We start from the raw sequence: 23,966 nt of genomic DNA on the forward strand, positions 1-23,966 counted from the left end.
CGCCAGCGTCACGTAGAACGTGATCAAGAGCGAGGGCGAAAGCTGTGCTAGAACCCTCTTACGCTACCTATGGCTTCAAGACTGCCAGAACCGAGACCCCCGTTAGCTACAAGCAGATCAATTAAAGGGAAATGAGGGTGCTCGTTATAATGCATGAAGGAAAGAAGCCAACAGTCGGCGAGGCCAAGGAAAGCGTTGGGGATAGTACTTTATGTCTTTTTTTTTTTAATGTTTACTTGGATAATCACAGAAATTAGTAATGTAATCTGTTAGGGGAAAGATAATTAAACACAAAGTAGAAGAAAAAACAACGTGCCGATGGTGGGATCCGAACCCACGACCTCCGAATAACGCGTCCGGTGCTCTACCAACTGAGCTACATCGGCCGCTGTCCCCCCTGCTACTTGCTTGGGTATTTATGTTGTCTGTATACGAACCTTGAGAGTGTTCACCAGCGCCACCCTCAACCATAGCGGCGGACGTAGAACGTCCTTTGTTACCGCCAGCGTCACGTAGAACGTGATCAAGAGCGAGGGCGAAAGCTGTGCTAGAACCCTCTTACGCTACCTATGGCTTCAAGACTGCCAGAACCGAGACCCCCGTTAGCTACAAGCAGATCAATTAAAGGGAAATGAGGGTGCTCGTTATAATGCATGAAGGAAAGAAGCCAACAGTCGGCGAGGCCAAGGAAAGCGTTGGGGATAGTACTTTGTCTTTTTTTTTTTAATGTTTACTTGGATAATCACAGAAATTAGTAATGTAATCTGTTAGGGGAAAGATAATTAAACACAAAGTAGAAGAAAAACAACGTGCCGATGGTGGGATCCGAACCCACGACCTCCGAATAACGCGTCCGGTGCTCTACCAACTGAGCTACATCGGCCGCTGTCCCCCCTGCTACTTGCTTGGGTATTTATGTTATCTGTATACGAACCTTGAGAGTGTTCACCAGCGCCACCCTCAACCATAGCGGCGGACGTAGAACGTCCTTTGTTACCGCCAGCGTCACGTAGAACGTGATCAAGAGCGAGGGCGAAAGCTGTGCTAGAACCCTCTTACGCTACCTATGGCTTCAAGACTGCCAGAACCGAGACCCCCGTTAGCTACAAGCAGATCAATTAAAGGGAAATGAGGGTGCTCGTTATAATGCATGAAGGAAAGAAGCCAACAGTCGGCGAGGCCAAGGAGAGCGTTGGGGATAGTACTTTGTCTTTTTTTTTTTTTTTTAAATGTTTACTTGGATAATCACAGAAATTAGTAATGTAATCTGTTAGGGGAAAGATAATTAAACACAAAGTAGAAGAAAAAACAACGTGCCGATGGTGGGATCCGAACCCACGACCTCCGAATAACGCGTCCGGTGCTCTACCAACTGAGCTACATCGGCCGCTGTCCCCCCTGCTACTTGCTTGGGTATTTATGTTGTCTGTATACGAACCTTGAGAGTGTTCACCAGCGCCACCCTCAACCATAGCGGCGGACGTAGAACGTCCTTTGTTACCGCCAGCGTCACGTAGAACGTGATCAAGAGCGAGGGCGAAAGCTGTGCTAGAACCCTCTTACGCTACCTATGGCTTCAAGACTGCCAGAACCGAGACCCCCGTTAGCTACAAGCAGATCAATTAAAGGGAAATGAGGGTGCTCGTTATAATGCATGAAGGAAAGAAGCCAACAGTCGGCGAGGCCAAGGAAAGCGTTGGGGATAGTACTTTATGTCTTTTTTTTTTTAATGTGTACTTGGATAATCACAGAAATTAGTAATGTAATCTGTTAGGGGAAAGATAATTAAACACAAAGTAGAAGAAAAAACAACGTGCCGATGGTGGGATCCGAACCCACGACCTCCGAATAACGCGTCCGGTGCTCTACCAACTGAGCTACATCGGCCGCTGTCCCCCCTGCTACTTGCTTGGGTATTTATGTTGTCTGTATACGAACCTTGAGAGTGTTCACCAGCGCCACCCTCAACCATAGCGGCGGACGTAGAACGTCCTTTGTTACCGCCAGCGTCACGTAGAACGTGATCAAGAGCGAGCGCGAAAGCTGTGCTAGAACCCTCTTACGCTACCTATGGCTTCAAGACTGCCAGAACCGAGACCCCCGTTAGCTACAAGCAGATCAATTAAAGGGAAATGAGGGTGCTCGTTATAATGCATGAAGGAAAGAAGCCAACAGTCGACGAGGCCAAGGAAAGCGTTGGGGATAGTACTTTATGTCTTTTTTTTTTAATGTTTACTTGGATAATCACAGAAATTAGTAATGTAATCTGTTAGGGGAAAGATAATTAAACACAAAGTAGAAGAAAAAACAACGTGCCGATGGTGGGATCCGAACCCACGACCTCCGAATAACGCGTCCGGTGCTCTACCAACTGAGCTACATCGGCCGCTGTCCCCCCTGCTACTTGCTTGGGTATTTATGTTGTCTGTATACGAACCTTGAGAGTGTTCACCAGCGCCACCCTCAACCATAGCGGCGGACGTAGAACGTCCTTTGTTACCGCCAGCGTCACGTAGAACGTGATCAAGAGCGAGGGCGAAAGCTGTGCTAGAACCCTCTTACGCTACCTATGGCTTCAAGACTGCCAGAACCGAGACCCCCGTTAGCTACAAGCAGATCAATTAAAGGGAAATGAGGGTGCTCGTTATAATGCATGAAGGAAAGAAGCCAACAGTCGGCGAGGCCAAGGAAAGCGTTGGGGATAGTACTTTATGTCTTTTTTTTTTAATGTTTACTTGGATAATCACAGAAATTAGTAATGTAATCTGTTAGGGGAAAGATAATTAAACACAAAGTAGAAGAAAAAACAACGTGCCGATGGTGGGATCCGAACCCACGACCTCCGAATAACGCGTCCGGTGCTCTACCAACTGAGCTACATCGGCCGCTGTCCCCCCTGCTACTTGCTTGGGTATTTATGTTGTCTGTATACGAACCTTGAGAGTGTTCACCAGCGCCAGCCTCAACCATAGCGGCGGACGTAGAACGTCCTTTGTTACCGCCAGCGTCACGTAGAACGTGATCAAGAGCGAGGGCGAAAGCTGTGCTAGAACCCTCTTACGCTACCTATGGCTTCAAGACTGCCAGAACCGAGACCCCCGTTAGCTACAAGCAGATCAATTAAAGGGAAATGAGGGTGCTCGTTATAATGCATGAAGGAAAGAAGCCAACAGTCGGCGAGGCCAAGGAAAGCGTTGGGGATAGTACTTTATGTCTTTTTTTTTTTTTAATGTTTACTTGGATAATCACAGAAATTAGTAATGTAATCTGTTAGGGGAAAGATAATTAAACACAAAGTAGAAGAAAAACAACGTGCCGATGGTGGGATCCGAACCCACGACCTCCGAATAACGCGTCCGGTGCTCTACCAACTGAGCTACATCGGCCGCTGTCCCCCCTGCTACTTGCTTGGGTATTTATGTTGTCTGTATACGAACCTTGAGAGTGTTCACCAGCGCCACCCTCAACCATAGCGGCGGACGTAGAACGTCCTTTGTTACTGCCAGCGTCACGTAGAACGTGATCAAGAGCGAGGGCGAAAGCTGTGCTAGAACCCTCTTACGCTACCTATGGCTTCAAGACTGCCAGAACCGAGACCCCCGTTAGCTACAAGCAGATCAATTAAAGGGAAATGAGGGTGCTCGTTATAATGCATGAAGGAAAGAAGCCAACAGTCGGCGAGGCCAAGGAGAGCGTTGGGGATAGTACTTTGTCTTTTTTTTTTTTTTTTTTTTTTAATGTTTACTTGGATAATCACAGAAATTAGTAATGTAATCTCTTAGGGGAAAGATAATTAAACACAAAGTAGAAGAAAAAACAACGTGCCGATGGTGGAATCCGAACCCACGACCTCCGAATAACGCGTCCTGTGCTCTACCAACTGAGCTACATCGGCCGCTGTCCCCCCTGCTACTTGCTTGGGTATTTATGTTGTCTGTATACGAACCTTGAGAGTGTTCACCAGCGCCACCCTCAACCATAGCGGCGGACGTAGAACGCCCTTTGTTACCGCCAGCGTCACGTAGAACGTGATCAAGAGCGAGGGCGAAAGCTGTGCTAGAACCCTCTTACGCTACCTATGGCTTCAAGACTGCCAGAACCGAGACCCCCGTTAGCTACAAGCAGGTCAATTAAAGGGAAATGAGGGTGCTCGTTATAATGCATGAAGGAAAGAAGCCAACAGTCGGCGAGGCCAAGGAGAGCGTTGGGGATAGTACTTTGTCTTTTTTTTTAAATGTTTACTTGGATAATCACAGAAATTAGTAATGTAATCTGTTAGGGGAAAGATAATTAAACACAAAGTAGAAGAAAAAACAACGTGCCGATGGTGGGATCCGAACCCACGACCTCCGAATAACGCGTCCGGTGCTCTACCAACTGAGCTACATCGGCCGCTGTCCCCCCTGCTACTTGCTTGGGTATTTATGTTGTCTGTATACGAACCTTGAGAGTGTTCACCAGCGCCACCCTCAACCATAGCGGCGGACGTAGAACGTCCTTTGTTACCGCCAGCGTCACGTAGAACGTGATCAAGAGCGAGGGCGAAAGCTGTGCTAGAACCCTCTTACGCTACCTATGGCTTCAAGACTGCCAGAACCGAGACCCCCGTTAGCTACAAGCAGATCAATTAAAGGGAAATGAGGGTGCTCGTTATAATGCATGAAGGAAAGAAGCCAACAGTCGGCGAGGCCAAGGAAAGAAGCCAACAGTCGGCGAGGCCAAGGAAAGCGTTGGGGATAGTACTTTATGTCTTTTTTTTTTTTAATGTTTACTTGGATAATCACAGAAATTAGTAATGTAATCTGTTAGGGGAAAGATAATTAAACACAAAGTAGAAGAAAAACAACGTGCCGATGGTGGGATCCGAACCCACGACCTCCGAATAACGCGTCCGGTGCTCTACCAACTGAGCTACATCGGCCGCTGTCCCCCCTGCTACTTGCTTGGGTATTTATGTTATCTGTATACGAACCTTGAGAGTGTTCACCAGCGCCACCCTCAACCATAGCGGCGGACGTAGAACGTCCTTTGTTACCGCCAGCGTCACGTAGAACGTGATCAAGAGCGAGGGCGAAAGCTGTGCTAGAACCCTCTTACGCTACCTATGGCTTCAAGACTGCCAGAACCGAGACCCCCGTTAGCTACAAGCAGATCAATTAAAGGGAAATGAGGGTGCTCGTTATAATGCATGAAGGAAAGAAGCCAACAGTCGGCGAGGCCAAGGAGAGCGTTGGGGATAGTACTTTGTCTTTTTTTTTTTTTTTTAAATGTTTACTTGGATAATCACAGAAATTAGTAATGTAATCTGTTAGGGGAAAGATAATTAAACACAAAGTAGAAGAAAAAACAACGTGCCGATGGTGGGATCCGAACCCACGACCTCCGAATAACGCGTCCGGTGCTCTACCAACTGAGCTACATCGGCCGCTGTCCCCCCTGCTACTTGCTTGGGTATTTATGTTGTCTGTATACGAACCTTGAGAGTGTTCACCAGCGCCACCCTCAACCATAGCGGCGGACGTAGAACGTCCTTTGTTACCGCCAGCGTCACGTAGAACGTGATCAAGAGCGAGGGCGAAAGCTGTGCTAGAACCCTCTTACGCTACCTATGGCTTCAAGACTGCCAGAACCGAGACCCCCGTTAGCTACAAGCAGATCAATTAAAGGGAAATGAGGGTGCTCGTTATAATGCATGAAGGAAAGAAGCCAACAGTCGGCGAGGCCAAGGAAAGCGTTGGGGATAGTACTTTATGTCTTTTTTTTTTTTAATGTGTACTTGGATAATCACAGAAATTAGTAATGTAATCTGTTAGGGGAAAGATAATTAAACACAAAGTAGAAGAAAAAACAACGTGCCGATGGTGGGATCCGAACCCACGACCTCCGAATAACGCGTCCGGTGCTCTACCAACTGAGCTACATCGGCCGCTGTCCCCCCTGCTACTTGCTTGGGTATTTATGTTGTCTGTATACGAACCTTGAGAGTGTTCACCAGCGCCACCCTCAACCATAGCGGCGGACGTAGAACGTCCTTTGTTACCGCCAGCGTCACGTAGAACGTGATCAAGAGCGAGCGCGAAAGCTGTGCTAGAACCCTCTTACGCTACCTATGGCTTCAAGACTGCCAGAACCGAGACCCCCGTTAGCTACAAGCAGATCAATTAAAGGGAAATGAGGGTGCTCGTTATAATGCATGAAGGAAAGAAGCCAACAGTCGACGAGGCCAAGGAAAGCGTTGGGGATAGTACTTTATGTCTTTTTTTTTTAATGTTTACTTGGATAATCACAGAAATTAGTAATGTAATCTGTTAGGGGAAAGATAATTAAACACAAAGTAGAAGAAAAAACAACGTGCCGATGGTGGGATCCGAACCCACGACCTCCGAATAACGCGTCCGGTGCTCTACCAACTGAGCTACATCGGCCGCTGTCCCCCCTGCTACTTGCTTGGGTATTTATGTTGTCTGTATACGAACCTTGAGAGTGTTCACCAGCGCCACCCTCAACCATAGCGGCGGACGTAGAACGTCCTTTGTTACCGCCAGCGTCACGTAGAACGTGATCAAGAGCGAGGGCGAAAGCTGTGCTAGAACCCTCTTACGCTACCTATGGCTTCAAGACTGCCAGAACCGAGACCCCCGTTAGCTACAAGCAGATCAATTAAAGGGAAATGAGGGTGCTCGTTATAATGCATGAAGGAAAGAAGCCAACAGTCGGCGAGGCCAAGGAAAGCGTTGGGGATAGTACTTTATGTCTTTTTTTTTTTTAATGTTTACTTGGATAATCACAGAAATTAGTAATGTAATCTGTTAGGGGAAAGATAATTAAACACAAAGTAGAAGAAAAAACAACGTGCCGATGGTGGGATCCGAACCCACGACCTCCGAATAACGCGTCCGGTGCTCTACCAACTGAGCTACATCGGCCGCTGTCCCCCCTGCTACTTGCTTGGGTATTTATGTTGTCTGTATACGAACCTTGAGAGTGTTCACCAGCGCCAGCCTCAACCATAGCGGCGGACGTAGAACGTCCTTTGTTACCGCCAGCGTCACGTAGAACGTGATCAAGAGCGAGGGCGAAAGCTGTGCTAGAACCCTCTTACGCTACCTATGGCTTCAAGACTGCCAGAACCGAGACCCCCGTTAGCTACAAGCAGATCAATTAAAGGGAAATGAGGGTGCTCGTTATAATGCATGAAGGAAAGAAGCCAACAGTCGGCGAGGCCAAGGAAAGCGTTGGGGATAGTACTTTATGTCTTTTTTTTTTTTAATGTTTACTTGGATAATCACAGAAATTAGTAATGTAATCTGTTAGGGGAAAGATAATTAAACACAAAGTAGAAGAAAAACAACGTGCCGATGGTGGGATCCGAACCCACGACCTCCGAATAACGCGTCCGGTGCTCTACCAACTGAGCTACATCGGCCGCTGTCCCCCCTGCTACTTGCTTGGGTATTTATGTTGTCTGTATACGAACCTTGAGAGTGTTCACCAGCGCCACCCTCAACCATAGCGGCGGACGTAGAACGTCCTTTGTTACTGCCAGCGTCACGTAGAACGTGATCAAGAGCGAGGGCGAAAGCTGTGCTAGAACCCTCTTACGCTACCTATGGCTTCAAGACTGCCAGAACCGAGACCCCCGTTAGCTACAAGCAGATCAATTAAAGGGAAATGAGGGTGCTCGTTATAATGCATGAAGGAAAGAAGCCAACAGTCGGCGAGGCCAAGGAGAGCGTTGGGGATAGTACTTTGTCTTTTTTTTTTTTTTTTTTTAATGTTTACTTGGATAATCACAGAAATTAGTAATGTAATCTCTTAGGGGAAAGATAATTAAACACAAAGTAGAAGAAAAAACAACGTGCCGATGGTGGGATCCGAACCCACGACCTCCGAATAACGCGTCCTGTGCTCTACCAACTGAGCTACATCGGCCGCTGTCCCCCCTGCTACTTGCTTGGGTATTTATGTTGTCTGTATACGAACCTTGAGAGTGTTCACCAGCGCCACCCTCAACCATAGCGGCGGACGTAGAACGCCCTTTGTTACCGCCAGCGTCACGTAGAACGTGATCAAGAGCGAGGGCGAAAGCTGTGCTAGAACCCTCTTACGCTACCTATGGCTTCAAGACTGCCAGAACCGAGACCCCCGTTAGCTACAAGCAGGTCAATTAAAGGGAAATGAGGGTGCTCGTTATAATGCATGAAGGAAAGAAGCCAACAGTCGGCGAGGCCAAGGAGAGCGTTGGGGATAGTACTTTGTCTTTTTTTTTTTTTTTTAAATGTTTACTTGGATAATCACAGAAATTAGTAATGTAATCTGTTAGGGGAAAGATAATTAAACACAAAGTAGAAGAAAAAACAACGTGCCGATGGTGGGATCCGAACCCACGACCTCCGAATAACGCGTCCGGTGCTCTACCAACTGAGCTACATCGGCCGCTGTCCCCCCTGCTACTTGCTTGGGTATTTATGTTGTCTGTATACGAACCTTGAGAGTGTTCACCAGCGCCACCCTCAACCATAGCGGCGGACGTAGAACGTCCTTTGTTACCGCCAGCGTCACGTAGAACGTGATCAAGAGCGAGGGCGAAAGCTGTGCTAGAACCCTCTTACGCTACCTATGGCTTCAAGACTGCCAGAACCGAGACCCCCGTTAGCTACAAGCAGATCAATTAAAGGGAAATGAGGGTGCTCGTTATAATGCATGAAGGAAAGAAGCCAACAGTCGGCGAGGCCAAGGAAAGAAGCCAACAGTCGGCGAGGCCAAGGAAAGCGTTGGGGATAGTACTTTATGTCTTTTTTTTTTTTAATGTTTACTTGGATAATCACAGAAATTAGTAATGTAATCTGTTAGGGGAAAGATAATTAAACACAAAGTAGAAGAAAAAACAACGTGCCGATGGTGGGATCCGAACCCACGACCTCCGAATAACGCGTCCGGTGCTCTACCAACTGAGCTACATCGGCCGCTGTCCCCCCTGCTACTTGCTTGGGTATTTATGTTGTCTGTATACGAACCTTGAGAGTGTTCACCAGCGCCACCCTCAACCATAGCGCCGGACGTACAACGTCCTTTGTTACCGCCAGCGTCACGTAGAACGTGATCAAGAGCGAGGGCGAAAGCTGTGCTAGAACCCTCTTACGCTACCTATGGCTTCAAGACTGCCAGAACCGAGACTCCCGTTAGCTACAAGCAGATCAATTAAAGGGAAATGAGGGTGCTCGTTATAATGCATGAAGGAAAGAAGCCAACAGTCGGCGAGGCCAAGGAAAGCGTTGGGGATAGTACTTTATGTCTTTTTTTTTTTTAATGTTTACTTGGATAATCACAGAAATTAGTAATGTAATCTGTTAGGGGAAAGATAATTAAACACAAAGTAGAAGAAAAAACAACGTGCCGATGGTGGGATCCGAACCCACGACCTCCGAATAACGCGTCCGGTGCTCTACCAACTGAGCTACATCGGCCGCTGTCCCCCCTGCTACTTGCTTGGGTATTTATGTTGTCTGTATACGAACCTTGAGAGTGTTCACCAGCGCCACCCTCAACCATAGCGGCGGACGTACAACGTCCTTTGTTACCGCCAGCGTCACGTAGAACGTGATCAAGAGCGAGGGCGAAAGCTGTGCTAGAACCCTCTTACGCTACCTATGGCTTCAAGACTGCCAGAACCGAGACCCCCGTTAGCTACAAGCAGATCAATTAAAGGGAAATGAGGGTGCTCGTTATAATGCATGAAGGAAAGAAGCCAACAGTCGGCGAGGCCAAGGAAAGCGTTGGGGATAGTACTTTATGTCTTTTTTTTTTTTTTTAATGTTTACTTGGATAATCACAGAAATTAGTAATGTAATCTGTTAGGGGAAAGATAATTAAACACAAAGTAGAAGAAAAAACAACGTGCCGATGGTGGGATCCGAACCCACGACCTCCGAATAACGCGTCCGGTGCTCTACCAACTGAGCTACATCGGCCGCTGTCCCCCCTGCTACTTGCTTGGGTATTTATGTTGTCTGTATACGAACCTTGAGAGTGTTCACCAGCGCCACCCTCAACCATAGCGGCGGACGTAGAACGTCCTTTGTTACCGCCAGCGTCACGTAGAACGTGATCAAGAGCGAGGGCGAAAGCTGTGCTAGAACCCTCTTACGCTACCTATGGCTTCAAGACTGCCAGAACCGAGACCCCCGTTAGCTACAAGCAGATCAATTAAAGGGAAATGAGGGTGCTCGTTATAATGCATGAAGGAAAGAAGCCAACAGTCGGCGAGGCCAAGGAAAGCGTTGGGGATAGTACTTTATGTCTTTTTTTTTTTAATGTTTACTTGGATAATCACAGAAATTAGTAATGTAATCTGTTAGGGGAAAGATAATTAAACACAAAGTAGAAGAAAAAACAACGTGCCGATGGTGGGATCCGAACCCACGACCTCCGAATAACGCGTCCGGTGCTCTACCAACTGAGCTACATCGGCCGCTGTCCCCCCTGCTACTTGCTTGGGTATTTATGTTGTCTGTATACGAACCTTGAGAGTGTTCACCAGCGCCACCCTCAACCATAGCGGCGGACGTAGAACGTCCTTTGTTACCGCCAGCGTCACGTAGAACGTGATCAAGAGCGAGGGCGAAAGCTGTGCTAGAACCCTCTTACGCTACCTATGGCTTCAAGACTGCCAGAACCGAGACCCCCGTTAGCTACAAGCAGATCAATTAAAGGGAAATGAGGGTGCTCGTTATAATGCATGAAGGAAAGAAGCCAACAGTCGGCGAGGCCAAGGAAAGCGTTGGGGATAGTACTTTATGTCTTTTTTTTTTTTAATGTTTACTTGGATAATCACAGAAATTAGTAATGTAATCTGTTAGGGGAAAGATAATTAAACACAAAGTAGAAGAAAAAACAACGTGCCGATGGTGGGATCCGAACCCACGACCTCCGAATAACGCGTCCGGTGCTCTACCAACTGAGCTACATCGGCCGCTGTCCCCCCTGCTACTTGCTTGGGTATTTATGTTGTCTGTATACGAACCTTGAGAGTGTTCACCAGCGCCACCCTCAACCATAGCGGCGGACGTAGAACGTCCTTTGTTACCGCCAGCGTCACGTAGAACGTGATCAAGAGCGAGGGCGAAAGCTGTGCTAGAACTCTCTTACGCTACCTATGGCTTAGAGACTGCCAGAACCGAGACCCCCGTTAGCTACAAGCAGATCAATTAAAGGGAAATGAGGGTGCTCGTTATAATGCATGAAGGAAAGAAGCCAACAGTCGGCGAGGCCAAGGAAAGCGTTGGGAATAGTACTTTATGTCTTTTTTTTTTAATGTTTACTTGGATAATCACAGAAATTAGTAATGTAATCTGTTAGGGGAAAGATAATTAAACACAAAGTAGAAGAAAAAACAACGTGCCGATGGTGGGATCCGAACCCACGACCTCCGAATAACGCGTCCGGTGCTCTACCAACTGAGCTACATCGGCCGCTGTCCCCCCTGCTACTTGCTTGGGTATTTATGTTGTCTGTATACGAACCTTGAGAGTGTTCACCAGCGCCACCCTCAACCATAGCGGCGGACGTAGAACGTCCTTTGTTACCGCCTGCGTCACGTAGAACGTGATCAAGAGCGAGGGCGAAAGCTGTGCTAGAACCCTCTTACGCTACATATGCCTTCAAGACTGCCAGAACCGAGACCCCCGTTAGCTACAAGCAGATCAATTAAAGGGAAATGAGGGTGCTCGTTATAATGCATGAAGGAAAGAAGCCAACAGTCGGCGAGGCCAAGGAAAGCGTTGGGGATAGTACTTTATGTCTTTTTTTTTTTAATGTTTACTTGGATAATCACAGAAATTAGTAATGTAATCTGTTAGGGGAAAGATAATTAAACACAAAGTAGAAGAAAAACAACGTGCCGATGGTGGGATCCGAACCCACGACCTCCGAATAACGCGTCCGGTGCTCTACCAACTGAGCTACATCGGCCGCTGTCCCCCCTGCTACTTGCTTGGGTATTTATGTTGTCTGTATACGAACCTTGAGAGTGTTCACCAGCGCCACCCTCAACCATAGCGGCGGACGTAGAACGTCCTTTGTTACCGCCAGCGTCACGTAGAACGTGATCAAGAGCGAGGGCGAAAGCTGTGCTAGAACCCTCTTACGCTACCTATGGCTTCAAGACTGCCAGAACCGAGACCCCCGTTAGCTACAAGCAGATCAATTAAAGGGAAATGAGGGTGCTCGTTATAATGCATGAAGGAAAGAAGCCAACAGTCGGCGAGGCCAAGGAAAGCGTTGGGGATAGTACTTTATGTCTTTTTTTTTTATGTTTACATGGATAATCACAGAAATTAGTAATGTAATCTGTTAGGGGAAAGATAATTAAACACAAAGTAGAAGAAAAAACAACGTGCCGATGGTGGGATCCGAACCCACGACCTCCGAATAACGCGTCCGGTGCTCTACCAACTGAGCTACATCGGCCGCTGTCCCCCCTGCTACTTGCTTGGGTATTTATGTTGTCTGTATACGAACCTTGAGAGTGTTCACCAGCGCCACCCTCAACCATAGCGGCGGACGTAGAGCGTCCTTTGTTACCGCCAGCGTCACGTAGAACGTGATCAAGAGCGAGGGCGAAAGCTGTGCTAGAACCCTCTTACGCTACCTATGGCTTCAAGACTGCCAGAACCGAGACCCCCGTTAGCTACAAGCAGATCAATTAAAGGGAAATGAGGGTGCTCGTTATAATGCATGAAGGAAAGAAGCCAACAGTCGGCGAGGCCAAGGAGAGCGTTGGGGATAGTACTTTGTCTTTTTTTTTTTTTAAATGTTTACTTGGATAATCACAGAAATTAGTAATGTAATCTGTTAGGGGAAAGATAATTAAACACAAAGTAGAAGAAAAAACAACGTGCCGATGGTGGGATTCGAACCCACGACCTCCGAATAACGCGTCCGGTGCTCTACCAACTGAGCTACATCGGCCGCTGTCCCCCCTGCTACTTGCTTGGGTATTTATGTTGTCTGTATACGAACCTTGAGAGTGTTCACCAGCGCCACCCTCAACCATAGCGGCGGACGTAGAACGTCCTTTGTTACCGCCAGCGTCCCGTAGAACGTGATCAAGAGCGAGGGCGAAAGCTGTGCTAGAACCCTCTTACGCTACCTATGGCTTCAAGACTGCCAGAACCGAGACCCCCGTTAGCTACAAGCAGATCAATTAAAGGGAAATGAGGGTGCTCGTTATAATGCATGAAGGAAAGAAGCCAACAGTCGGCGAGGCCAAGGAAAGCGTTGGGGATAGTACTTTATGTCTTTTTTTTTTTAATGTTTACTTGGATAATCACAGAAATTAGTAATGTAATCTGTTAGGGGAAAGATAATTAAACACAAAGTAGAAGAAAAAACAACGTGCCGATGGTGGAATCCGAACCCACGACCTCCGAATAACGCGTCCGGTGCTCTACCAACTGAGCTACATCGGCCGCTGTCCCCCCTGCTACTTGCTTGGGTATTTATGTTGTCTGTATACGAACCTTGAGAGTGTTCACCAGCGCCACACTCAACCATAGCGGCGGACGTAGAACGTCCTTTGTTACCGCCAGCGTCACGTAGAACGTGATCAAGAGCGAGGGCGAAAGCTGTGCTAGAACCCTCTTACGCTACCTATGGCTTCAAGACTTCCAGAACCGAGACCCCCGTTAGCTACAAGCAGATCAATTAAAGGGAAATGAGGGTGCTCGTTATAATGCATGAAGGAAAGAAGCCAACAGTCGGCGAGGCCAAGGAAAGCGTTGGGGATAGTACTTTATGTCTTTTTTTTTTAATGTTTACTTGGATAATCACAGAAATTAGTAATGTAATCTGTTAGGGGAAAGATAATTAAACACAAAGTAGAAGAAAAAACAACGTGCCGATGGTGGGATCCGAACCCACGACCTCCGAATAACGCGTCCGGTGCTCTACCAACTGAGCTACATCGGCCGCTGTCCCCCCTGCTACTTGCTTGGGTATTTATGTTGTCTGTATACGAACCTTGAGAGTGTTCACCAGCGCCACCCTCAACCATAGCGGCGGACGTAGAACGTCCTTTGTTACCGCCAGCGTCACGTAGAACGTGATCAAGAGCGAGGGCGAAAGCTGTGCTAGAACCCTCTTACGCTACCTATGGCTTCAAGACTGCCAGAACCGAGACCCCCGTTAGCTACAAGCAGATCAATTAAAGGGAAATGAGGGTGCTCGTTATAATGCATGAAGGAAAGAAGCCAACAGTCGGCGAGGCCAAGGAAAGCGTTGGGGATAGTACTTTATGTCTTTTTTTTTTAATGTTTACTTGGATAATCACAGAAATTAGTAATGTAATCTGTTAGGGGAAAGATAATTAAACACAAAGTAGAAGAAAAAACAACGTGCCGATGGTGGGATCCGAACCCACGACCTCCGAATAACGCGTCCGGTGCTCTACAAACTGAGCTACATCGGCCGCTGTCTCCCCTGCTACTTGCTTGGGTATTTATGTTGTCTGTATACGAACCTTGAGAGTGTTCACCAGCGCCACCCTCAACCATAGCGGCGGACGTAGAACGTCTTTTGTTACCGCCAGCGTCACGTAGAACGTGATCAAGAGCGAGGGCGAAAGCTGTGCTAGAACCCTCTTACGCTACCTATGGCTTCAAGACTGCCAGAACCGAGACCCCCGTTAGCTACAAGCAGATCAATTAAAGGGAAATGAGGGTGCTCGTTATAATGCATGAAGGAAAGAAGCCAACAGTCGGCGAGGCCAAGGAAAGCGTTGGGGATAGTACTTTATGTCTTTTTTTTTTTAATGTTTACTTGGATAATCACAGAAATTAGTAATGTAATCTGTTAGGGGAAAGATAATTAAACACAAAGTAGAAGAAAAAACAACGTGCCGATGGTGGGATCCGAACCCACGACCTCCGAATAACGCGTCCGGTGCTCTACCAACTGAGCTACATCGGCCGCTGTCCCCCCTGCTACTTGCTTGGGTATTTATGTTGTCTGTATACGAACCTTGAGAGTGTTCACCAGCGCCACCCTCAACCATAGCGGCGGACGTAGAACGTCCTTTGTTACCGCCAGCGTCACGTAGAACGTGATCAAGAGCGAGGGCGAAAGCTGTGCTAGAACCCTCTTACGCTACCTATGGCTTCAAGACTGCCAGAACCGAGACCCCCGTTAGCTACAAGCAGATCAATTAAAGGGAAATGAGGGTGCTCGTTATAATGCATGAAGGAAAGAAGCCAACAGTCGGCGAGGCCAAGGAAAGCGTTGGGGATAGTACTTTATTTCTTTTTTTTTTTAATGTTTACTTGGATAATCACAGAAATTAGTAATGTAATCTGTTAGGGGAAAGATAATTAAACACAAAGTAGAAGAAAAAACAACGTGCCGATGGTGGGATCCGAACCCACGACCTCCGAATAACGCGTCCGGTGCTCTACCAACTGAGCTACATCGGCCGCTGTCCCCCTGCTACTTGCTTGGGTATTTATGTTGTCTGTATACGAACCTTGAGAGTGTTCACCAGCGCCACCCTCAACCATAGCGGCGGACGTAGAACGTCCTTTGTTACCGCCAGCGTCACGTAGAACGTGATCAAGAGCGAGGGCGAAAGCTGTGCTAGAACCCTCTTACGCTACCTATGGCTTCAAGACTGCCAGAACCGAGACCCCCGTTAGCTACAAGCAGATCAATTAAAGGGAAATGAGGGTGCTCGTTATAATGCATGAAGGAAAGAAGCCAACAGTCGGCGAGGCCAAGGAAAGCGTTGGGGATAGTACTTTATGTCTTTTTTTTTTAATGTTTACTTGGATAATCACGGCGAGGCCAAGGAAAGCGTTGGGGATAGTACTTTATGTCTTTTTTTTTTAATGTTTACTTGGATAATCACAGAAATTAGTAATGTAATCTGTTAGGGGAAAGATAATTAAACACAAAGGAGAAGAAAAACAACGTGCCGATGGTGGGATCCGAACCCACGACCTCCGAATAACGCGTCCGGTGCTCTACCAACTGAGCTACATCGGCCGCTGTCTCCCCTGCTACTTGCTTGGGTATTTATGTTGTCTGTATACGAACCTTGAGAGTGTTCACCAGCGCCACCCTCAACCATAGCGGCGGACGTAGAACGTCCTTTGTTACCGCCAGCGTCACGTAGAACGTGATCAAGAGCGAGGGCGAAAGCTGTGCTAGAACCCTCTTACGCTACCTATGGCTTCAAGACTGCCAGAACCGAGACCCCCGTTAGCTACAAGCAGATCAATTAAAGGGAAATGAGGGTGCTCGTTATAATGCATGAAGGAAAGAAGCCAACAGTCGGCGAGGCCAAGGAAAGCGTTGGGGATAGTACTTTATGTCTTTTTTTTTTTAATGTTTACTTGGATAATCACAGAAATTAGTAATGTAATCTGTTAGGGGAAAGATAATTAAACACAAAGTAGAAGAAAAAACAACGTGCCGATGGTGGGATCCGAACCCACGACCTCCGAATAACGCGTCCGGTGCTCTACCAACTGAGCTACATCGGCCGCTGTCCCCCCTGCTACTTGCTTGGGTATTTATGTTGTCTGTATACGAACCTTGAGAGTGTTCACCAGCGCCACCCTCAACCATAGCGGCGGACGTAGAACGTCCTTTGTTACCGCCAGCGTCACGTAGAACGTGATCAAGAGCGAGGGCGAAAGCTGTGCTAGAACCCTCTTACGCTACCTATGGCTTCAAGACTGCCAGAACCGAGACCCCCGTTAGCTACAAGCAGATCAATTAAAGGGAAATGAGGGTGCTCGTTATAATGCATGAAGGAAAGAAGCCAACAGTCGGCGAGGCCAAGGAAAGCGTTGGGGATAGTACTTTATGTCTTTTTTTTAATGTTTACTTGGATAATCACAGAAATTAGTAATGTAATCTGTTAGGGGAAAGATATATAAACACAAAGTAGAAGAAAAAACAACGTGCCGATGGTGGGATCCGAACCCACGACCTCCGAATAACGCGTCCGGTGCTCTACCAACTGAGCTACATCGGCCGCTGTCCCCCCTGCTACTTGCTTGGGTATTTATGTTGTCTGTATACGAACCTTGAGAGTGTTCACCAGCGCCACCCTCAACCATAGCGGCGGACGTAGAACGTCCTTTGTTACCGCTAGCGTCACGTAGAACGTGATCAAGAGCGAGGGCGAAAGCTGTGCTAGAACCCTCTTACGCTACCTATGGCTTCAAGACTGCCAGAACCGAGACCCCCGTTAGCTACAAGCAGATCAATTAAAGGGAAATGAGGGTGCTCGTTATAATGCATGAAGGAAAGAAGCCAACAGTCGGCGAGGCCAAGGAAAGCGTTGGGGATAGTACTTTATGTCTTTTTTTTTTTAATGTTTACTTGGATAATCACAGAAATTAGTAATGTAATCTGTTAGGGGAAAGATAATTAAACACAAAGTAGAAGAAAAAACAACGTGCCGATGGTGGGATCCGAACCCACGACCTCCGAATAACGCGTCCGGTGCTCTACCAACTGAGCTACATCGGCCGCTGTCCCCCCTGCTACTTGCTTGGGTATTTATGTTGTCTGTATACGAACCTTGAGAGTGTTCACCAGCGCCACCCTCAACCATAGCGGCGGACGTAGAACGTCCTTTGTTACCGCCAGCGTCACGTAGAACGTGATCAAGAGCGAGGGCGAAAGCTGTGCTAGAACCCTCTTACGCTACCTATGGCTTCAAGACTGCCAGAACCGAGACCCCCGTTAGCTACAAGCAGATAAATTAAAGGGAAATGAGGGTGCTCGTTATAATGCATGAAGGAAAGAAGCCAACAGTCGGCGAGGCCAAGGAAAGCGTTGGGGATAGTACTTTATGTCTTTTTTTTTAATGTTTACTTGGATAATCACAGAAATTAGTAATGTAATCTGTTAGGGGAAAGATAATTAAACACAAAGTAGAAGAAAAAACAACGTGCCGATGGTGGGATCCGAACCCACGACCTCCGAATAACGCGTCCGGTGCTCTACCAACTGAGCTACATCGGCCGCTGTCCCCCCTGCTACTTGCTTGGGTATTTATGTTGTCTGTATACGAACCTTGAGAGTGTTCACCAGCGCCACCCTCAACCATAGCGGCGGACGTAGAACGTCCTTTGTTACCGCCAGCGTCACGTAGAACGTGATCAAGAGCGAGGGCGAAAGCTGTGCTAGAACCCTCTTACGCTACCTATGGCTTCAAGACTGCCAGAACCGAGACCCCCGTTAGCTACAAGCAGATCAATTAAAGGGAAATGAGGGTGCTCGTTATAATGCATGAAGGAAAGAAGCCAACAGTCGGCGAGGGCAAGGAAAGCGTTGGGGATAGTAATTTATGTCTTTTTTTTTTTTAATGTTTACTTGGATAATCACAGAAATTAGTAATGTAATCTGTTAGGGGAAATATAATTAAACACAAAGTAGAAGATAAAACAACGTCCCGATGGTGGGATCCGAACCCACGACCTCCGAATAACGCGTCCGGTGCTCTACCAACTGAGCTACATCGGCCGCTGTCCCCCCTGCTACTTGCTTGGGTATTTATGTTGTCTGTATACGAACCTTGAGAGTGTTCACCAGCGCCACCCTCAACCATAGCGGCGGACGTAGAACGTCCTTTGTTACCGCCAGCGTCACGTAGAACGTTATCAAGAGCGAGGGCGAAAGCTGTGCTAGAACCCTCTTACGCTACCTATGGCTTCAAGACTGCCAGAACCGAGACCCCCGTTAGCTACAAGCAGATCAATTAAAGGGAAATGAGGGTGCTCGTTATAATGCATGAAGGAAAGAAGCCAACAGTCGGCGAGGCCAAGGAAAGCGTTGGGGATAGTACTTTATGTCTTTTTTTTTTTAATGTTTACATGGATAATCACAGAAATTAGTAATGTAATCTGTTAGGGGAAAGATAATTAAACACAAAGTAGAAGAAAAAACAACGTGCCGATGGTGGGATCCGAACCCACGACCTCCGAATAACGCGTCCGGTGCTCTACCAACTGAGCTACATCGGCCGCTGTCCCCCCTGCTACTTGCTTGGGTATTTATGTTGTCTGTATACGAACCTTGAGAGTGTTCACCAGCGCCACCCTCAACCATAGCGGCGGACGTAGAACGTCCTTTGTTACCGCCAGCGTCACGTAGAACGTGATCAAGAGCGAGGGCGAAAGCTGTGCTAGAACCCTCTTACGCTACCTATGGCTTCAAGACTGCCAGAACCGAGACCCCCGTTAGCTACAAGCAGATCAATTAAAGGGAAATGAGGGTGCTCGTTATAATGCATGAAGGAAAGAAGCCAACAGTCGGCGAGGCCAAGGAAAGCGTTGGGGATAGTACTTTATGTCTTTTTTTTTTAATGTTTACTTGGATAATCACAGAAATTAGTAATGTAATCTGTTAGGGGAAAGATAATTAAACACAAAGTAGAAGAAAAAACAACGTGCCGATGGTGGGATCCGAACCCACGACCTCCGAATAACGCGTCCGGTGCTCTACCAACTGAGCTACATCGGCCGCTGTCCCCCCTGCTACTTGCTTGGGTATTTATGTTGTCTGTATACGAACCTTGAGAGTGTTCACCAGCGCCACCCTCAACCATAGCGGCGGACGTAGAACGTCCTTTGTTACCGCCAGCGTCACGTAGAACGTGATCAAGAGCGAGGGCGAAAGCTGTGCTAGAACCCTCTTACGCTACCTATGGCTTCAAGACTGCCAGAACCGAGACCCCCGTTAGCTACAAGCAGATCAATTAAAGGGAAATGAGGGTGCTCGTTATAATGCATGAAGGAAAGAAGCCAACAGTCGGCGAGGCCAAGGAAAGCGTTGGGGATAGTACTTTATGTCTTTTTTTTTTAATGTTTACTTGGATAATCACAGAAATTAGGAATGTAATCTGTTAGGGGAAAGATAATTAAACACAAAGTAGAAGAAAAAACAACGTGCCGATGGTGGGTGGCTTCTTTCCTTCATGCATTATAACGAGCACCCTCATTTCCCTTTAATTGATCTGCTTGTAGCTAACGGGGGTCTCGGTTCTGGCAGTCTTGAAGCCATAGGTAGCGTAAGAGGGTTCTAGCACAGCTTTCGCCCTCGCTCTTGATCACGTTCTACGTGACGCTGGCGGTAACAAAGGACGTTCTACGTCCGCCGCTATGGTTGAGGGTGGCGCTGGTGAACACTCTCAAGGTTCGTATACAGACAACATAAATACCCAAGCAAGTAGCAGGGGGGACAGCGGCCGATGTAGCTCAGTTGGTAGAGCACCGGACGCGTTATTCGGAGGTCGTGGGTTCGGATCCCACCATCGGCACGTTGTTTTTTCTTCTACTTTGTGTTTAATTATCTTTCCCCTAACAGATTACATTACTAATTTCTGTGATTATCCAAGTAAACACTAAAAAAAAAAAAAAAAGACATAAAGTACTATCCCCAACGCTTTCCTTGGCCTCGCCGACTGTTGGCTTCTTTCCTTCATGCATTATAACGAGCACCCTCATTTCCCTTTAATTGATCTGCTTGTAGCTAACGGGGGTCTCGGTTCTGGCAGTCTTGAAGCCATAGGTAGCGTAAGAGGGTTCTAGCACAGCTTTCGCCCTCGCTCTTGATCACGTTCTACGTGACGCTGGCGGTAACAAAGGACGTTCTACGTCCGCCGCTATGGTTGAGGGTGGCGCTGGTGAACACTCTCAAGGTTCGTATACAGACAACATAAATACCCAAGCAAGTAGCAGGGGGGACAGCGGCCGATGTAGCTCAGTTGGTAGAGCACCGGACGCGTTATTCGGAGGTCGTGGGTTCGGATCCTACCATCGGCACGTTGTTTTTTCTTCTACTTTGTGTTTAATTATCTTTCCCCTAACAGATTACATTACTAATTTCTGTGATTATCCAAGTAAACATTAAAAAAAAAAAAAAAAAAGACATAAAGTACTATCCCCAACGCTTTCCTTGGCCTCGCCGACTGTTGGCTTCTTTCCTTCATGCATTATAACGAGCACCCTAATTTCCTTTTAATTGATCTGCTTGTAGCTAACGGGGGTCTCGGTTCTGGCAGTCTTGAAGCCATAGGTAGCGTAAGAGGGTTCTAGCACAGCTTTCGCCCTCGCTCTTGATCACGTTCTACGTGACGCTGGCGGTAACAAAGGACGTTCTACGTCCGCCGCTATGGTTGAGGGTGGCGCTGGTGAACACTCTCAAGGTTCGTATACAGACAACATAAATACCCAAGCAAGTAGCAGGGGGGGACAGCGGCCGATGTAGCTCAGTTGGTAGAGCACCGGACGCGTTATTCGGAGGTCGTGGGTTCGGATCCCACCATCGGCACGTTGTTTTTTCTTCTACTTTGTGTTTAATTATCTTTCCCCTAACAGATTACATTACTAATTTCTGTGATTATCCAAGTAAACATTAAAAAAAAAAAAAGACATAAAGTACTATCCCCAACGCTTTCCTTGGCCTCGCCGACTGTTGGCTTCTTTCCTTCATGCATTATAACGAGCACCCTCATTTCCCTTTAATATATATATATATATATATATATATATATATATATATATATATATATATATATATATAGCGAAGATAATTAACATTTCATTTATTCTTCGCCGACGTTTCGACCGGGGTCCGGTCTTTTTCAAGACTGTGGTTACGTTGCTTGTATTTCAGTTTTAAAGGTTTTGAAAATTGTACAGACGCAGGAAAGAAGGACTACTAAAAAAAAAGAAAGACAAAAAAGAAGAGGAGGAGAAGAAAGACGGCCATGGGGGATCTGTTGAATGCTAGGAAAGAGAGGACAAACATGAACACGGGCGGGCGAGCAAACCAAGAAAATGCGGGGAGCGTGAAGATTCCGAAGGCCCGGAAAGAGGGGGCAAGCAGATTAGCAAAAAAAGGAGATGGCAGGGGAGAAGAACGGCAAGACGGGGGGGGGGGGGGGGGGATGGAATGGGGAGAAAATGAGAAGACCACTCTCGGTATGGTCTCAGACGACGGCGCCGGCGGTGTCTCTTCGAGAAGGCAGTTAACTAAAAGCAGGTGCACAGGGCTAAGGTTATCTTCTCAGTGAATATGTTACTTGGAATGCTTCGAGAGGTTAGTGACACCCCGAAGGGCCGATAGGATTCCCGGATGTTCAATTATGCCGCAATCCACTGTATTAAACTTATGAATAAAATACTGCTCACGTTGCTCACGCTCGCGATTAGTTCTGAAGTTGCTCTGTAGTAGATTAACTTTTAGTTTATTGAATTCATGACCTGTTTGATTAGTGTGCTTGGATAGGGGAAGGTTAGGTAGTGACTTGGTGAGTGCGCGGTGGTTATTGAATCTTATTCTGAAGGGAGTGTGGGTTTGACTTATGTATTACATCTGGCAGTGGCCACATTCCAGTAGGTATGCAACGTTGCCCGAGTCGCAGTTAAGGTTTTCTTTAATGTCATGTTTGAATATATATATATATATATATATATATATATATATATATATTATATACATCGGTATGTCTGAAATAAATGCCAGTTGCTAGTCAGCGCCTGTATAGCGTTCTCAGTCTGTTCTGTGTTAACGCTCTTTCCAACATTATGTCCACCTAGTTCGTTTTGTAAGCCGGTTGTCTCGCTTAGCTTGCGTTGCAGTTTTCGCAACTGAAGTAACACTTTTTGCAAGCTGAGTTCCAATTACTATGATCTGTATGTTAAGGCAAAATAAAAAGGCGGCCCATGTTATCCGAGCTCTCGCAATATGCACTATTTTTTTTTGCTGCAGGCATTTCTTCTTCCACCAAACAACCGCAAACACGTTAATAATTCATTACAATATTATTCGCTGAAGAAAGCCAGAACTTTCATTTTGAAATAGACGCTGGAAAAGATAACTGAATTTTATAAAATTAGAACAGAAACAAGTAGCCCCAAATTTGAAACCAAAGCTTGGTGAAACCAATGGTATAGCATATCTGCTGTTATATAATGTTCCAACATGATTTCTGCAAAATCTTTATTACTCAGTTTGGGGTCAAGTGGGTTCCATAAAGCAATAGGATCCTGCATTCGTTTTTCTCAGTGCAGAAAAGCTACTATGAATATGTGTCGAGGCGGCTGTCAAGAAACACCTGAGCGGGTAGTAAAACAGCGGCTCTGCCAATGCTGCAGTGCGTATATCGCAGGCTTTCTATGTCGACTCGCGCTTCTTTCTGTCCCTTCGTGAGCGCGAAAAGACTCGTCATGTATGATGAGCGTCATTGTTGACCAGCAGTAGCCTAACGTTACAAAAAATAAGCGCTGCGGCTGCCTTCCAGCGAAGTGTTCAAAGCATGCGGCATCGATCTTGCGTTATCGTGATACGTTGAGCGAGTGGGGAAGTATTCATGGTAAACGAGCGCGAAAAGACAAACACGGCAGAGAAGACAACACGACACAAGCGCTCACTCGCAAATGAATGGTTTATTCGAGGAAAACAGTTCAAGAACACAAGAGAGGGAAAAAATACAAACAAAACTCGATGCCGCTTTGGGATCCTAATCAGGGCATCAAAACACGTTCGTGATAAAACGTGAAGAAAAGCAGAGAACACCCGCACAGAACAAGCACGCGGCAAAAAGGGTTTTTAGGGTGACAAAGAAGGTGCTGGCCGGGTACCCTTCCGTCTCAAAGCATCGTCACAGCCGCTATATTGCCGCTTGCGTCGTAGGGCGCCACGGACAATTTAACAATTGATATTGTTCGACTCTATTGTTCTCTTTCATAGCAACACGAAACGGAGCTACAGTTTGATTGGTACGAACGATCAGGTGCATGCATGCTCTGGTTCAAGAGAAACGCCTTTCGCCCTACGCTGGCCGCTCCGCCGGCTCATGCTGAATGAAATATATAGAGTACAGACAGCTATATGCGCGTATTTATTTGTGATCGCGAGAGAAAACGTCCGTTATGCTACTGTTTTCGGGAGCT

At 47.0% G+C, this 23,966-nt stretch overlaps 3 non-coding genes across 3 annotated transcripts; all 3 read right to left on the reverse strand.

Moving 5' to 3' along the window:
- Positions 1-313: 313 nt before the first annotated feature.
- TRNAT-CGU (transfer RNA threonine (anticodon CGU)) lies at positions 314-386 on the reverse strand. The gene has a single exon. It is a non-coding gene; the product is annotated as a tRNA-Thr (tRNA).
- Positions 387-810: 424 nt separating this feature from the next.
- Positions 811-883, reverse strand: TRNAT-CGU (transfer RNA threonine (anticodon CGU)). The gene has a single exon. It is a non-coding gene; the product is annotated as a tRNA-Thr (tRNA).
- A 12,013-nt stretch (positions 884-12,896) lies between these two features.
- On the reverse strand, positions 12,897-12,969 carry TRNAT-CGU (transfer RNA threonine (anticodon CGU)). Its single transcript has one exon. It is a non-coding gene; the product is annotated as a tRNA-Thr (tRNA).
- Between the last annotated feature and the right edge of the window lie 10,997 nt (positions 12,970-23,966).

The sequence above is a fragment of the Amblyomma maculatum genome, chromosome 7 (genome assembly GCF_055883805.1).
Source record: "Amblyomma maculatum isolate TAMU_Amacu chromosome 7, ASM5588380v1, whole genome shotgun sequence".
Taxonomy (NCBI): domain Eukaryota; kingdom Metazoa; phylum Arthropoda; class Arachnida; order Ixodida; family Ixodidae; genus Amblyomma; species Amblyomma maculatum.